Source organism: Mya arenaria, chromosome 9 (genome assembly GCF_026914265.1).
Source record: "Mya arenaria isolate MELC-2E11 chromosome 9, ASM2691426v1".
Classification (NCBI taxonomy): Eukaryota; Metazoa; Mollusca; class Bivalvia; order Myida; family Myidae; genus Mya; species Mya arenaria.
The window spans coordinates 73,307,091-73,322,692 of record NC_069130.1 but is presented as its reverse complement, the minus strand read 5'-3'; the positions used below and the strand labels follow the sequence as shown (position 1 = coordinate 73,322,692).

Below are 15,602 nucleotides of genomic sequence, written 5' to 3'. Positions count from 1 at the left end.
CACCCGAGGGCGGCCCCTAAAATTATTACAGAGATTTACCGTGAGTGGCTCCAGAAATTAATGTGGGCAATAGACAGACAAAGACCGAACACGGTAGCTCACCTTGAGCAATTTGTGAGCTAATAAAAACAGACATATCTCTTAAAACGATGGCTCCATAAATAAATAAATAAGGTACTATAAATAAGGAGGTTCCTGTGAGATTTACCGTGAGTGGCTCCAGAAATTAATCTGGGCAATAGACAGTGAGCTAATAAAAACAGACATATCTCTAAAAACGATGGCTCCATAAATAAATAAGGTACCATAAATAAGGAGGTTCCTGTGAGTGGCCCAATGCAGTTTTAATTCTGGCAATGTCACCGACTGGCGGTTGGATAGAATTCTGTTGACACACGCTTCCAAGATGACACAGTTCAATTTGTCTGTAAGGAAAAGATACCAATCATATTGGATCAATATGCAATATTCTTATAAAATGAAAAACATAGTAGGGTATTATTTATAAACTAGAAATGCTGCTATGTGACGAAACCAGGTTGTAATGATAAGCTTTCAGAAATCTTCCAAATAGAAATTTCGTGTCCAAAATACAAGGCTGTATTGAGCATCATTTTCACTACTATTCATATGCATTGCTGTGCCACAATGACATCTTTGCACAAAATCAAAGATATTTACCAGCACATGCATGCAAACAATGAAAACATCTTTGAAAACAAGAAGAGATGAAAATCAGTATGGTAGAATTTGAAGTACAAATTTTCAAAACAAGTCATGCTTCTTTTTGCAGTAATGTTGTTTCTGAGATTCTTTGGGTACAATTCTTACCGGCTATTAATGTACAAGTCAGTAGGACGGCTGCTGCAGGTATGTAGATGTTGTCACAGTTGGACCTCAAGATCATTGACTCCAACAATTAAATACAGCGCCTCCCACCAGTGGTCCTATAAATAAAAATTCACATTCACCAAAAGGCTAGCCCCATAAATATACAGGGAGACACCTCTACGGTGGTACCAAAAATATGTATGAAGCTCTAAATATGTATTTTACACAGGAGTGGCATTTTCAATAAATAAAGAGATATCCCATGGATAGCACATGCAAGTTAACAAGAGATGTTTGTTAAACATTATGCCCCCCCCCCCACCTGAATGCCCCAAAATCAAAAGGGGTCATCTACTGGTCAGACCAAACCTCCAAGGCAAGTTTGAGGACCTACCGACCATTAACCGTGAGTGGCTCCAGAAATTAATCTGGGCGATACTCCGCGGCTCAATCCATAGTGAATGGATTATTTGAGTAAATCCCACGAGTGGCACCTATGAATAAATATGTATTTTACACGCGAGGAGGGCCCCTAAAATTATTATGGAGATTTACCGTGAGTGGCACCAGAAATTAATCTGGGCAATACTCCGCGGCTCAATCCATAGTCAAAGGATTTCTTTGAGTAAATCCCAAAAGTGGCACCTATGAATAAATATGTATTTTACACGCGAGGAGGGCCCCTAAAATTATTATGGAGATTTACCGTGAGTGGCACCAGAAATTAATCTGGGCAATACTCCGCGGCTCAATCCATAGTCAAAGGATTTCTTTGAGTAAATCCCACGAGTGGCACCTATAAATAAATATGTATTTTACACCCGAGGAGGGCCCCTAAAATTATTATGGAGATTTACCGTGAGTGGCACCAGAAATTAATCTGGGCAATACTCCGCGGCTCAATCCATAGTCAAAGGATTTATTTGAGTAAATCCCACGAGTGGCACCTATAAATAAATATGTATTTTACACCCGAGGAGGGCCCCTAAAATTATTATGGAGATTTACCGTGAGTGGCACCAGAAATTATTCTGGGCAATACTCCGCGGCTCAATCCATAGTCAAAGGATTTCTTTGAGTAAATCCCACGAGTGGCACCTATAAATAAATATGTATTTTACACCCGAGGAGGGCCCCTAAAATTATTATGGAGATTTACCGTGAGTGGCTCCAGAAATTAATCTGGGCAATACTCCGCGGCTCAATCCATAGTCAAAGGATTTCTTTGAGTAAATCCCACGAGTGGCACCTATAAATAAATATGTATTTTACACCCTAGGAGGGCCCCTAAAATTATTATGGAGTTTTACCGTGAGTGGCACCAGAAATTATTCTGGGCAATACTCCGCGGCTCAATCCATAGTCAAAGGATTTCTTTGAGTAAATCCCACGAGTGGCACCTATAAATAAATATGTATTTTACACCCGAGGAGGGCCCCTAAAATTATTATGGAGATTTACCGTGAGTGGCACCAGAAATTAATCTGGGCAATACTCCGCGGCTCAATCCATAGTCAAAGGATTTCTTTGAGTAAATGCCATGAGTGGCACCATCAATTAATATATGGGGATACCCCTTGGGTACACCCATAAGTAAATAATAAGCTGGTCCTATGAATAAATATGTATTTTACACCCGAGGGCGGCCCCTAAAATTATTACAGAGATTTAACGTGAGTGGCTCCAGAAATTAATGTGGGCAATAGACAGACAAAGACCGAACACGGTAGCTCACCTTGAGCAATTTGTGAGCTAATAAAAACAGACATATCTCTTAAAACGATGGCTCCATAAATAAATAAATAAGGTACTATAAATAAGGAGGTTCCTGTGAGATTTACCGTGAGTGGCTCCAGAAATTAATCTGGGCAATAGACAGTGAGCTAATAAAAACAGACATATCTCTAAAAACGATGGCTCCATAAATAAATAAGGTACCATAAATAAGGAGCTTCCTGTGAGTGGCCCAATGCAGTTTTAATTCTGGCAATGTCACCGACTGGCGGTTGGATAGAATTCTGTTGACACACGCTTCCAAGATGACACAGTTCAATTTGTCTGTAAGGAAAAGATACCAATCATATTGGATCAATATGCAATATTCTTATAAAATGAAAAACATAGTAGGGTATTATTTATAAACTAGAAATGCTGCTATGTGACGAAACCAGGTTGTAATGATAAGCTTTCAGAAATCTTCCAAATAGAAATTTCGTGTCCAAAATACAAGGCTGTATTGAGCATCATTTTCACTACTATTCATATGCATTGCTGTGCCACAATGACATCTTTGCACAAAATCAAAGATATTTACCAGCACATGCATGCAAACAATGAAAACATCTTTGAAAACAAGAAGAGATGAAAATCAGTATGGTAGAATTTGAAGTACAAATTTTCAAAACAAGTCATGCTTCTTTTTGCAGTAATGTTGTTTCTGAGATTCTTTGGGTACAATTCTTACCGGCTATTAATGTACAAGTCAGTAGGACGGCTGCTGCAGGTATGTAGATGTTGTCACAGTTGGACCTCAAGATCATTGACTCCAACAATTAAATACAGCGCCTCCCACCAGTGGTCCTATAAATAAAAATTCACATTCACCAAAAGGCTAGCCCCATAAATATACAGGGAGACACCTCTACGGTGGTACCAAAAATATGTATGAAGCTCTAAATATGTATTTTACACAGGAGTGGCATTTTCAATAAATAAAGAGATATCCCATGGATAGCACATGCAAGTTAACAAGAGATGTTTGTTAAACATTATGCCCCCCCCCCCCACCTGAATGCCCCAAAATCAAAAGGGGTCATCTACTGGTCAGACCAAACCTCCAAGGCAAGTTTGAGGACCTACCGTCCATTAACCGTGAGTGGCTCCAGAAATTAATCTGGGCGATACTCCGCGGCTCAATCCATAGTGAATGGATTATTTGAGTAAATCCCACGAGTGGCACCTATGAATAAATATGTATTTTACACGCGAGGAGGGCCCCTAAAATTATTATGGAGATTTACCGTGAGTGGCACCAGAAATTAATCTGGGCAATACTCCGCGGCTCAATCCATAGTCAAAGGATTTCTTTGAGTAAATCCCAAAAGTGGCACCTATAAATAAATATGTATTTTACACGCGAGGAGGACCCCTAAAATTATTATGGAGATTTACCGTGAGTGGCACCAGAAATTAATCTGGGCAATACTCCGCGGCTCAATCCATAGTCAAAGGATTTCTTTGAGTAAATCCCACGAGTGGCACCTATAAATAAATATGTATTTTACACCCGAGGAGGGCCCCTAAAATTATTATGGAGATTTACCGTGAGTGGCACCAGAAATTAATCTGGGCAATACTCCGCGGCTCAATCCATAGTCAAAGGATTTCTTTGAGTAAATCCCACGAGTGGCACCTATAAATAAATATGTATTTTACACCCGAGGAGGGCCCCTAAAATTATTATGGAGATTTACCGTGAGTGGCACCAGAAATTAAACTGGGCAATACTCCGCGGCTCAATCCATAGTCAAAGGATTTCTTTGAGTAAATGCCATGAGTGGCACCATCAATTAATATATGGGGATACCCCTTGGGTACACCCATAAGTAAATAATAAGCTGGTCCTATGAATAAATATGTATTTTACACCCGAGGGCGGCCCCTAAAATTATTACAGAGATTTACCGTGAGTGGCTCCAGAAATTAATGTGGGCAATAGACAGACAAAGACCGAACACGGTAGCTCACCTTGAGCAATTTGTGAGCTAATAAAAACAGACATATCTCTTAAAACGATGGCTCCATAAATAAATAAATAAGGTACTATAAATAAGGAGGTTCCTGTGAGATTTACCGTGAGTGGCTCCAGAAATTAATCTGGGCAATAGACAGTGAGCTAATAAAAACAGACATATCTCTAAAAACGATGGCTCCATAAATAAATAAGGTACCATAAATAAGGAGCTTCCTGTGAGTGGCCCAATGCAGTTTTAATTCTGGCAATGTCACCGACTGGCGGTTGGATAGAATTCTGTTGACACACGCTTCCAAGATGACACAGTTCAATTTGTCTGTAAGGAAAAGATACCAATCATATTGGATCAATATGCAATATTCTTATAAAATGAAAAACATAGTAGGGTATTATTTATAAACTAGAAATTCTGCTATGTGACGAAACCAGGTTGTAATGATAAGCTTTCAGAAATCTTCCAAATAGAAATTTCGTGTCCAAAATACAAGGCTGTATTGAGCATCATTTTCACTACTATTCATATGCATTGCTGTGCCACAATGACATCTTTGCACAAAATCAAAGATATTTACCAGCACATGCATGCAAACAATGAAAACATCTTTGAAAACAAGAAGAGATGAAAATCAGTATGGTAGAATTTGAAGTACAAATTTTCAAAACAAGTCATGCTTCTTTTTGCAGTAATGTTGTTTCTGAGATTCTTTGGGTACAATTCTTACCGGCTATTAATGTACAAGTCAGTAGGACGGCTGCTGCAGGTATGTAGATGTTGTCACAGTTGGACCTCAAGATCATTGACTCCAACAATTAAATACAGCGCCTCCCACCAGTGGTCCTATAAATAAAAATTCACATTCACCAAAAGGCTAGCCCCATAAATATACAGGGAGACACCTCTACGGTGGTACCAAAAATATGTATGAAGCTCTAAATATGTATTTTACACAGGAGTGGCATTTTCAATAAATAAAGAGATATCCCATGGATAGCACATGCAAGTTAACAAGAGATGTTTGTTAAACATTATGCCCCCCCCCCACCTGAATGCCCCAAAATCAAAAGGGGTCATCTACTGGTCAGACCAAACCTCCAAGGCAAGTTTGAGGACCTACCGTCCATTAACCGTGAGTGGCTCCAGAAATTAATCTGGGCGATACTCCGCGGCTCAATCCATAGTGAATGGATTATTTGAGTAAATCCCACGAGTGGCACCTATGAATAAATATGTATTTTACACGCGAGGAGGGCCCCTAAAATTATTATGGAGATTTACCGTGAGTGGCACCAGAAATTAATCTGGGCAATACTCCGCGGCTCAATCCATAGTCAAAGGATTTCTTTGAGTAAATCCCAAAAGTGGCACCTATAAATAAATATGTATTTTACACGCGAGGAGGACCCCTAAAATTATTATGGAGATTTAATGTGAGTGGCACCAGAAATTAATCTGGGCAATACTCCGCGGCTCAATCCATAGTCAAAGGATTTCTTTGAGTAAATCCCACGAGTGGCACCTATAAATAAATATGTATTTTACACCCGAGGAGGGCCCCTAAAATTATTATGGAGATTTACCGTGAGTGGCACCAGAAATTAATCTGGGCAATACTCCGCGGCTCAATCCATAGTCAAAGGATTTCTTTGAGTAAATCCCACGAGTGGCACCTATAAATAAATATGTATTTTACACCCGAGGAGGGCCCCTAAAATTATTATGGAGATTTACCGTGAGTGGCACCAGAAATTAAACTGGGCAATACTCCGCGGCTCAATCCATAGTCAAAGGATTTCTTTGAGTAAATGCCATGAGTGGCACCATCAATTAATATATGGGGATACCCCTTGGGTACACCCATAAGTAAATAATAAGCTGGTCCTATGAATAAATATGTATTTTACACCCGAGGGCGGCCCCTAAAATTATTACAGAGATTTACCGTGAGTGGCTCCAGAAATTAATGTGGGCAATAGACAGACAAAGACCGAACACGGTAGCTCACCTTGAGCAATTTGTGAGCTAATAAAAACAGACATATCTCTTAAAACGATGGCTCCATAAATAAATAAATAAGGTACTATAAATAAGGAGGTTCCTGTGAGATTTACCGTGAGTGGCTCCAGAAATTAATCTGGGCAATAGACAGTGAGCTAATAAAAACAGACATATCTCTAAAAACGATGGCTCCATAAATAAATAAGGTACCATAAATAAGGAGGTTCCTGTGAGTGGCCCAATGCAGTTTTAATTCTGGCAATGTCACCGACTGGCGGTTGGATAGAATTCTGTTGACACACGCTTCCAAGATGACACAGTTCAATTTGTCTGTAAGGAAAAGATACCAATCATATTGGATCAATATGCAATATTCTTATAAAATGAAAAACATAGTAGGGTATTATTTATAAACTAGAAATGCTGCTATGTGACGAAACCAGGTTGTAATGATAAGCTTTCAGAAATCTTCCAAATAGAAATTTCGTGTCCAAAATACAAGGCTGTATTGAGCATCATTTTCACTACTATTCATATGCATTGCTGTGCCACAATGACATCTTTGCACAAAATCAAAGATATTTACCAGCACATGCATGCAAACAATGAAAACATTTTTGAAAACAAGAAGAGATGAAAATCAGTATGGTAGAATTTGAAGTACAAATTTTCAAAACAAGTCATGCTTCTTTTTGCAGTAATGTTGTTTCTGAGATTCTTTGGGTACAATTCTTACCGGCTATTAATGTACAAGTCAGTAGGACGGCTGCTGCAGGTATGTAGATGTTGTCACAGTTGGACCTCAAGATCATTGACTCCAACAATTAAATACAGCGCCTCCCACCAGTGGTCCTATAAATAAAAATTCACATTCACCAAAAGGCTAGCCCCATAAATATACAGGGAGACACCTCTACGGTGGTACCAAAAATATGTATGAAGCTCTAAATATGTATTTTACACAGGAGTGGCATTTCTAATAAATAAAGAGATATCCCATGGATAGCACATGCAAGTTAACAAGAGATGTTTGTTAAACATTATGCCCCCCCCCCCACCTGAATGCCCCAAAATCAAAAGGGGTCATCTACTGGTCAGACCAAACCTCCAAGGCAAGTTTGAGGACCTACCGACCATTAACCGTGAGTGGCTCCAGAAATTAATCTGGGCGATACTCCGCGGCTCAATCCATAGTGAATGGATTATTTGAGTAAATCCCACGAGTGGCACCTATGAATAAATATGTATTTTACACGCGAGGAGGGCCCCTAAAATTATTATGGAGATTTACCGTGAGTGGCACCAGAAATTAATCTGGGCAATACTCCGCGGCTCAATCCATAGTCAAAGGATTTCTTTGAGTAAATCCCAAAAGTGGCACCTATAAATAAATATGTATTTTACACCTGAGGAGGGCCGCTAAAATTATTATGGAGATTTACCGTGAGTGGCACCAGAAATTAATCTGGGCAATACTCCGCGGCTCAATCCATAGTCAAAGGATTTCTTTGAGTAAATCCCACAAGTGGCACCTATAAATAAATATGTATTTTACACCTGAGGAGGGCCCCTAAAATTATTATGGAGATTTACCGTGAGTGGCACCAGAAATTAAACTGGGCAATACTCCGCGGCTCAATCCATAGTCAAAGGATTTCTTTGAGTAAATGCCATGAGTGGCACCATCAATTAATATATGGGGATACCCCTTGGGTACACCCATAAGTAAATAATAAGCTGGTCCTATGAATAAATATGTATTTTACACCCGAGGGCGGCCCCTAAAATTATTACAGGGATTTACCGTGAGTGGCTCCAGAAATTAATGTGGGCAATAGACAGACAAAGACCGAACACGGTAGCTCACCTTGAGCAATTTGTAAGCTAATAAAAACAGACATATCTCTTAAAACGATGGCTCCATAAATAAATAAATAAGGTACTATAAAATAATAAGGAGGTTCCTGTGAGATTTACCGTGAGTGGCTCCAGAAATTAATCTGGGCAATAGACAGTGAGCTAATAAAAACAGACATATCTCTAAAAACGATGGCTCCATAAATAAATAAGGTACCATAAATAAGGAGGTTCCTGTGAGTGGCCCAATGCAGTTTTAATTCTGGCAATGTCACCAACTGGCGGTTGGATAGAATTCTGTTGACACACGCTTCCAAGATGACACAGTTCAATTTGTCTGTAAGGAAAAGATACCAATCATATTGGATCAATATGCAATATTCTTATAAAATGAAAAACATAGTAGGGTATTATTTATAAACTAGAAATGCTGCTATGTGACGAAACCAGGTTGTAATGATAAGCTTTCAGAAATCTTCCAAATAGAAATTTCGTGTCCAAAATACAAGGCTGTATTGAGCATCATTTTCACTACTATTCATATGCATTGCTGTGCCACAATGACATCTTTGCACAAAATCAAAGATATTTACCAGCACGTGCATGCAAACAATGAAAACATCTTTGAAAACAAGAAGAGATGAAAATCAGTATGGTAGAATTTGAAGTACAAATTTTCAAAACAAGTCATGCTTCTTTTTGCAGTAATGTTGTTTCTGAGATTCTTTGGGTACAATTCTTACCGGCTATTAATGTACATGTACAAGTCAGTAGGACGGCTGCTGCAGGTATGTAGATGTTGTCACAGTTGGACCTCAAGATCATTGACTCCAACAATTAAATACAGTGCCTCCCACCAGTGGTCCTATAAATAAAAATTCACATTCACCAAAAGGCTAGCCCCATAAATATACAGGGAGACACCTCTACGGTGGTACCAAAAATATGTATGAAGCTCTAAATATGTATTTTACACAGGAGTGGCATTTTCAATAAATAAAGAGATATCCCATGGATAGCACATGCAAGTCAGGTTTGAGACCTACAAACATTAAAATAAATTACTAGCTTCCTTCATATCAAGGAATACGTGCCAATGTATACACCATCAGAACATGGCCTTGAAAGTGCAGTCATTGAGAAAAGCAGGTGTATGTATCAGTGAAAACCCAGAAAACCTTCTTTTACACAAAGATGATATGGATCAGCTTTTGCAAAATCTGCCTGATAAAATGTTATACCGTGTATGGCAAAAGGTTGATATTGGAAATGGGAAGACAAAGATAAAAATCATTGAAAAGGAAGAAGAGGTTCAAAAGTTCAGACAAGATCTAAAGAAACATACTGGCGTGTTTGAACAGCATGTTCAACGAGTTAGACAACAATACCAGCAAGTTAGGTTGTTGAAGGAAAAGCGTCCAGAAAACGAAATTATGCTGCAAATGGATTTTGCAGAAAACTATAGTTAAAGGTCTTTAAATGAAGTACAAATGGCGTACTGGAATCAGACAATGGTGACCATTCATCCAGCAGTAGCATATTACAAAGAAAATGGCGAGTTGAAACATAAAAGTTATGTTGTCATCAGTGATGAGATGGCGCATAGTTCCAGCACTGTACGTGCATTTCTAGATCGAATAATACCAGAACTTAAAATTCAAAATCACAGCTTACGATGCATACACTACTGGACAGAATCGCCTTCGTCGCAATACAGGAATAGATACATCTTCCACATGCTGGCTAAACACCATACACTTTACAATTTGGGAGCGCGGTGGAACTATTTTGAGGTGGGCCATGGTAAAGGACCATGCGACGGCCTTGGTGGAACTACAAAGAGAATGGCGGACATGGCCATAAGACAAGGTCATGTTCAGATCCAGAATGCCGAAGATTTTTACAAATGGGGAAAGAACTCCAGTATGTCGGTGAAGTTTCTGTATGTGAACATGCAAGAGACCAAACGAAAGCATGATGAAATGAATTTGATCAAAACCAAACCACTGAATGAAACTTCACGCAGTCGGCGCTACTGGCGATGCTGATGTGATTATGACAAGAGAAACATCATGCTACTGCCAAGTATGTATATCTGGGTCGTATTGTGACACATGAAAGGGGGAGGAGTTCAAATGCATTGCCGATATGGGAACTAACAGTTTGACACCATGTACTTCAACAAAACCAAATGAACAGGTTAAAAGTGATTGCATTTGTGAAAGAGTTGCAGAGATTTCTACAGAGGCAGTTGATTCTAACAAAGAGAACATGTCCGTGCTAAATGATATAGAAGTTGGTAGTTTTGTGGCAGCGATGTACGAAAAAGCGTGGTACATTGGAAAAATTGAAGCCAAAGATGATGATGATGGGGACGTTCAAATAAATTTCATGGAAAATGCCAAACAGATGTTCAAGCGGCCTCAAACAAAAGATTGTGTTTGGTGCGATGCTGATGACATCTTGTGTGAAGTGAAAACACTACAGCCATCTGGAAAGTCAATGCGGCTCTTTAAGTTAAATCCTGATGAGAAAGAAAACATCGAAGTTTTGTTTCAATCTCAGAAGATGTAAGGCTGATGATTTACTGTCGGTGATACTTGCGTTACTATCACCCGTTGGAACATGTGTTAAATGTACTTTATGGATGTTTTTGTATGTTTGATGTTTATTCTTTAACTATTAGACAATGTTTTGAACAAATAAATGTAACTGCGTTTAATTCATGAATGTTTAAAAAGTTGACAATGCCCTATATATGTAAAGCGATACATACGTTACATAGGTTACACAACACACACTCCATTCACAGATAATTTTAAGTTTTAGTCCTGCTGCATATATACCAATACTGTGTCTGCAATTAACATGATGTGAATTAGTATCATGATAGTTTTCTAAAACCATCTTCGAATGTCTGATTTAAACTAGTGTTAGGCGTCTGTACATACTCTCAGAAATTTAAGACATATATATGCAATTTTATACACCATTACATACTCATAGAACTATTTTTACACATTAATATTAATATATGTTATATAGAAGCATATCCAATGTATACAGGGATCGAACTTTTTTTGCCACTAGCAAGTTTTTGCTAGTGCCATTTTTTTCAACTAGCAAAATGGTGGGTTCCACTAGCAGTTATTTAAAGGCTGTTTTATTTCATGTAAGTTACCAAATAAACAAATAGTTTTGTTGTAGCATTATGTTCATTGTTTGTCAAGTGCACTGAGATAAGAATAAACTATAAACGTTTATATTTTGTTTTTAATTCTTACATAAATAAATCATATACCCAGCTGGGCTAACTAAGCTCCTGGTTACTCAAAAGCCTTGAATCATTAGTAGTAAGTAACTACACTCCTCCCAACCTAAGTTTATACTTTCAAAATGTAAAGTGGGGAGGAGTGTAACAGTCATTATTCTAAGCCATTCAATGCGACTGAGTAGCCAAGTGCCTGGTAAGTCAAGTTGGGTAGAAGACCAAACTTGCAAGCAGGGGTTCATAGGCTCGAATCCTACACAGAATAGATGTTTTTCTCTTGAAAATATATATGTGCACTGACATTTTTCGATGGTAGTGTATGTTGCACACGTGACCAAAGCATGGAAGATCTAGCAAGTAATATGGGCAGGGTGCAAACTGTTGCTTAGTAAATAAAAAATAAAATACTGTAATGCCTACAGTTGATGTTTTATCGCTGGCGAATTCTTTACAAACATCACACTACACTTTGAATTCAACATTGCCATTATTCTCTGTTGTTGCATACAAAAGTTTGGTGTTCAACTCCGTTTCCTATTTTTTGACGGTTCTGACAGATGCCGTAGAATCGGACCGAGAATTTTTGGTTTGCGACAAAGTACCGACAATTCATGACTTTTCGCTAAGTTTGGTTTTATTGGGGGGCTTTTCGGTCAATCCCCGCGTCGCTGTCAGCCTTTTCACCTTTCCTGGCCTTTTGGCGTAACAAAACGTGGTTAATTTCCTCTTCTTTTTTGGCAGTTGCGAATCACAAACCAGACGAAAACAGTTATCTCCTAGGCGCTTGCTTAAATACCCGATAATAACATTTGAGTATAGCGACAAGCGTCCATACACGGTCACATGATTATCTTCGAGGCGCTTACTTAAATATCCGATAGTAACATTTGTTTGCAGCGACAAGCGTCCATATACTGGGTCACGTGATTATCTATTATGCGGTAGACTTGAGGAAAGAAGTTTTTAAAGCGCAAAGGAGAGTTTGAGCGAATTCGACGATTTTATTCGCGGTCGCTAAAATATTCGAGTGCCAGGATTTTCTACTCGCATTTTTTGATTCTTACTCGCATTTTGCGAGTTAGCGACCGTTAAATTCGATCCCTGGTATACCTACTATACATAAAGTGATACATTCAAGTTACATGTATACGAATGTCATGGATACATACGTTACTTTTAACATAGGCATTTGATTTGTCCTATGTTTGATGAATACTTGATAGTATATAAATAACGGTATTATAATAAATATAAAAATAAGTTGACCTTTTCCTTAAGAAATAAAAATGTTGTTGATGGTGAATTATAAATGTATAAAACAAAACTGTTCTTTGCATTAGGAAAACTGTTGTTTGCATTAGGTTAAAATATTTCAAATAAAAGTTGGATTCAATTTATCGTGTTTGTTTGAATAATGCTGCCAGGCAAATTTATCGATGTTTTGCCGAAATCAATACTTAATAGTTTTGATACAGGTACATTTTATCCATCCCCCTGAATAAGTTTGAGACATTCACTTACACCACTGTTTAAAAACAACGATATACTTTAAAACAGTGTAGTAATCACGTATGTATTTTGATATTTTGTTTAATAAAACGGTGGTAATATATAAGGCCAAAAAAAAAATAGATGTGTTTCTGGTGGCATGGTCAAAAAAAAGAGGGTCGGTAGGTAGGGATTTTTTTTTTTTTTTTTTTATCTTTTATCGGATCATAACTATCAGCGAGTAGTATCTTTTCAACTGCTATATAGGGTTAATGTTTGAATTATCAATTTTGTCATGTTTTGCCATATTGAAGCACAGATTTTATTTTGTTTGCAGTTCATGTATTTGTTGTATGTTGTGTTTATGTACTATTTTGATATTGAATATTAAAAATGGAAAATCATTGTGATATTATCTTTTTTATTGACCAGAGTGATGGCTCTATGATATCGACATTCGTGAATCTGTTGGAAACAGCAGTATTCAGCGACACATCAAACATTCATTGTCGCTAAATATCATGTTTTAGAGGAAGACATTCCACGATTTCACCCTTATGATTGCTCTATAGTTAATGGCCCAGTTGTTCGAAACTTAACAGTCTGTTAAATTTCAAGACAAGGTACTTTCTTTTATGAAACAAAATTATGAAATTACTTTTAAATGAGAAGAATTATACATAATCTTTCCTTTTGGTATAATTTAGTGACATTACGTCATAGAACACTTGTATTAAATACAACCTTGAAATTTAACAGACTTTAGGTTTAACAGACTGTGATGTTTCAGACAAAAAAAAATGCCATCAGGGCACCAATTGTCAAGTCTGGATTGACATCATAAAGTTCATTTGAATGCAAGTTGGTCTGGAAAGAAAAAATTAAAAAGAAATTACAGAAGATCCCTTAATTTTGGAAATTCTAATCTAGGGGAATACGGACACATCTGCCCCCTCCCCCACTGACTAGGTACATTATTTATTTTATTTATTTTAATATTTATATACATGGGGGTTACATCCCACAAATTGCAAGTTGCATTGCTTCAGAATGGTGACTACTTTTCACGTTTCACTGAATCATCAAAGACTCGAGACACTTTTAGGTTTTTTTCTTACCGAAACTTGTGCGTCGATTTTCCCTTTTTCTTGACCATGGATTTCTTCAAAAATATTTCGGATAGTAGCATTTGTTGGGACTTTTTTGATTTGTTTTGATCCCGGCTTGTGTTCGCAAGCCGCAGGCTCTATAGCAATCAAAAAAGATGAGATATTATTGTTATCATCCATTAACGCTGCCATTTTGACGCTAAGCTAAAGTATCGGCGAATAGTTTGTGTCGTCGCCGTCTAATATTTACGAATTTTAATATCGTTGTCGTCTTAATTATCATTTGAACCCGAGAACATCGTCGGCATGGGTCGAAGGGTTATAAAAAAATTACGGTCGGCGGTAAAAAAATACGGTCGGTCGGGCCACCAGAAACACATCTATTTTTTTTGGCCTAAGAAACCATAACATTCAACAGAGAAAATATTCATGGTTGAAATTTTGCATATTTGATTTAGACATGTTCAATTTTTTAAACGAATGCAATTTGTCTATATATCTTGAAATTTATTTTTTGGATTTTCGCACGAGTTATATGACCCTCACTAGTGATTTTTGGTGAATAGACAGATGCAGGCATGGTTATTCACATCTTCAACTTTTACCGCGAAGATGTCAACAAGGAAAATAGGTTGAAAAAAGATTATTCCAACACATTCAAACTTGCTAACTTCTTATCTAATTTGAACTAGTGTGGAATCCAGCACGTGATAACCGGGGTGTTGCAACCAACAACAGGTAACTACAAGTCCACCGCTGCTCAATAGAAGCATATGAGAGAACGGACAAAGATAGAGAACAAAACATTCTTACCACTTACAAGCACTCTGAATAGTTATTTTAAGGTGAAATGTAAGAAAATGATCAATAGAAATGGGGCACATTTTTTAAGATTCCCGGATGTCATCATGTGATCAAACAGTCAAAACGTCCGTGAGAGAAACGGTCAAACCCTACCCGGTTACAATCCTTAGTTATATCTTGCTTGCATTTTTTCCTTTTTGTATGTTTAACCAATGAGCGGACTGCCTGATAATGTCAACTTGTAAGCTGGTAGTCTTGACAGATTACTGTGCAAGACATGTAGTGTTCGTCAACCTTTAGATTTTTTTCTTCCCATCTAATACTTTATTTTGCAGTAATGTGGATTAAGCAATTTCCTAAAAAAAAAATGCATTTTTTGAGTGAACATGTTTAAATATTAAATATAGGAGGTGAGTTAATGCCACGTTTTAGTTTGCCTACTTCGAACAAACAAACTATGACTTTTAAAGTTGTCATATACTGACGTAACAA

General features: G+C 37.7%; 1 long non-coding RNA gene and 1 pseudogene across 1 annotated transcript; both read right to left on the bottom strand.

The window, feature by feature from the left end:
• The window catches only part of LOC128246367 (uncharacterized), a 111,968-nt pseudogene that overhangs the window by 26,266 nt on the left and 70,100 nt on the right, over positions 1–15,602 (bottom strand).
• Positions 312–5,422, bottom strand: LOC128245522 (uncharacterized). Its single transcript, XR_008263168.1, has 6 exons — positions 5,308–5,422; positions 4,782–4,901; positions 3,296–3,411; positions 2,770–2,889; positions 832–947; positions 312–425 (listed from the first exon to the last, which is right to left on the bottom strand). It is a non-coding gene; the product is annotated as an uncharacterized LOC128245522 (long non-coding RNA).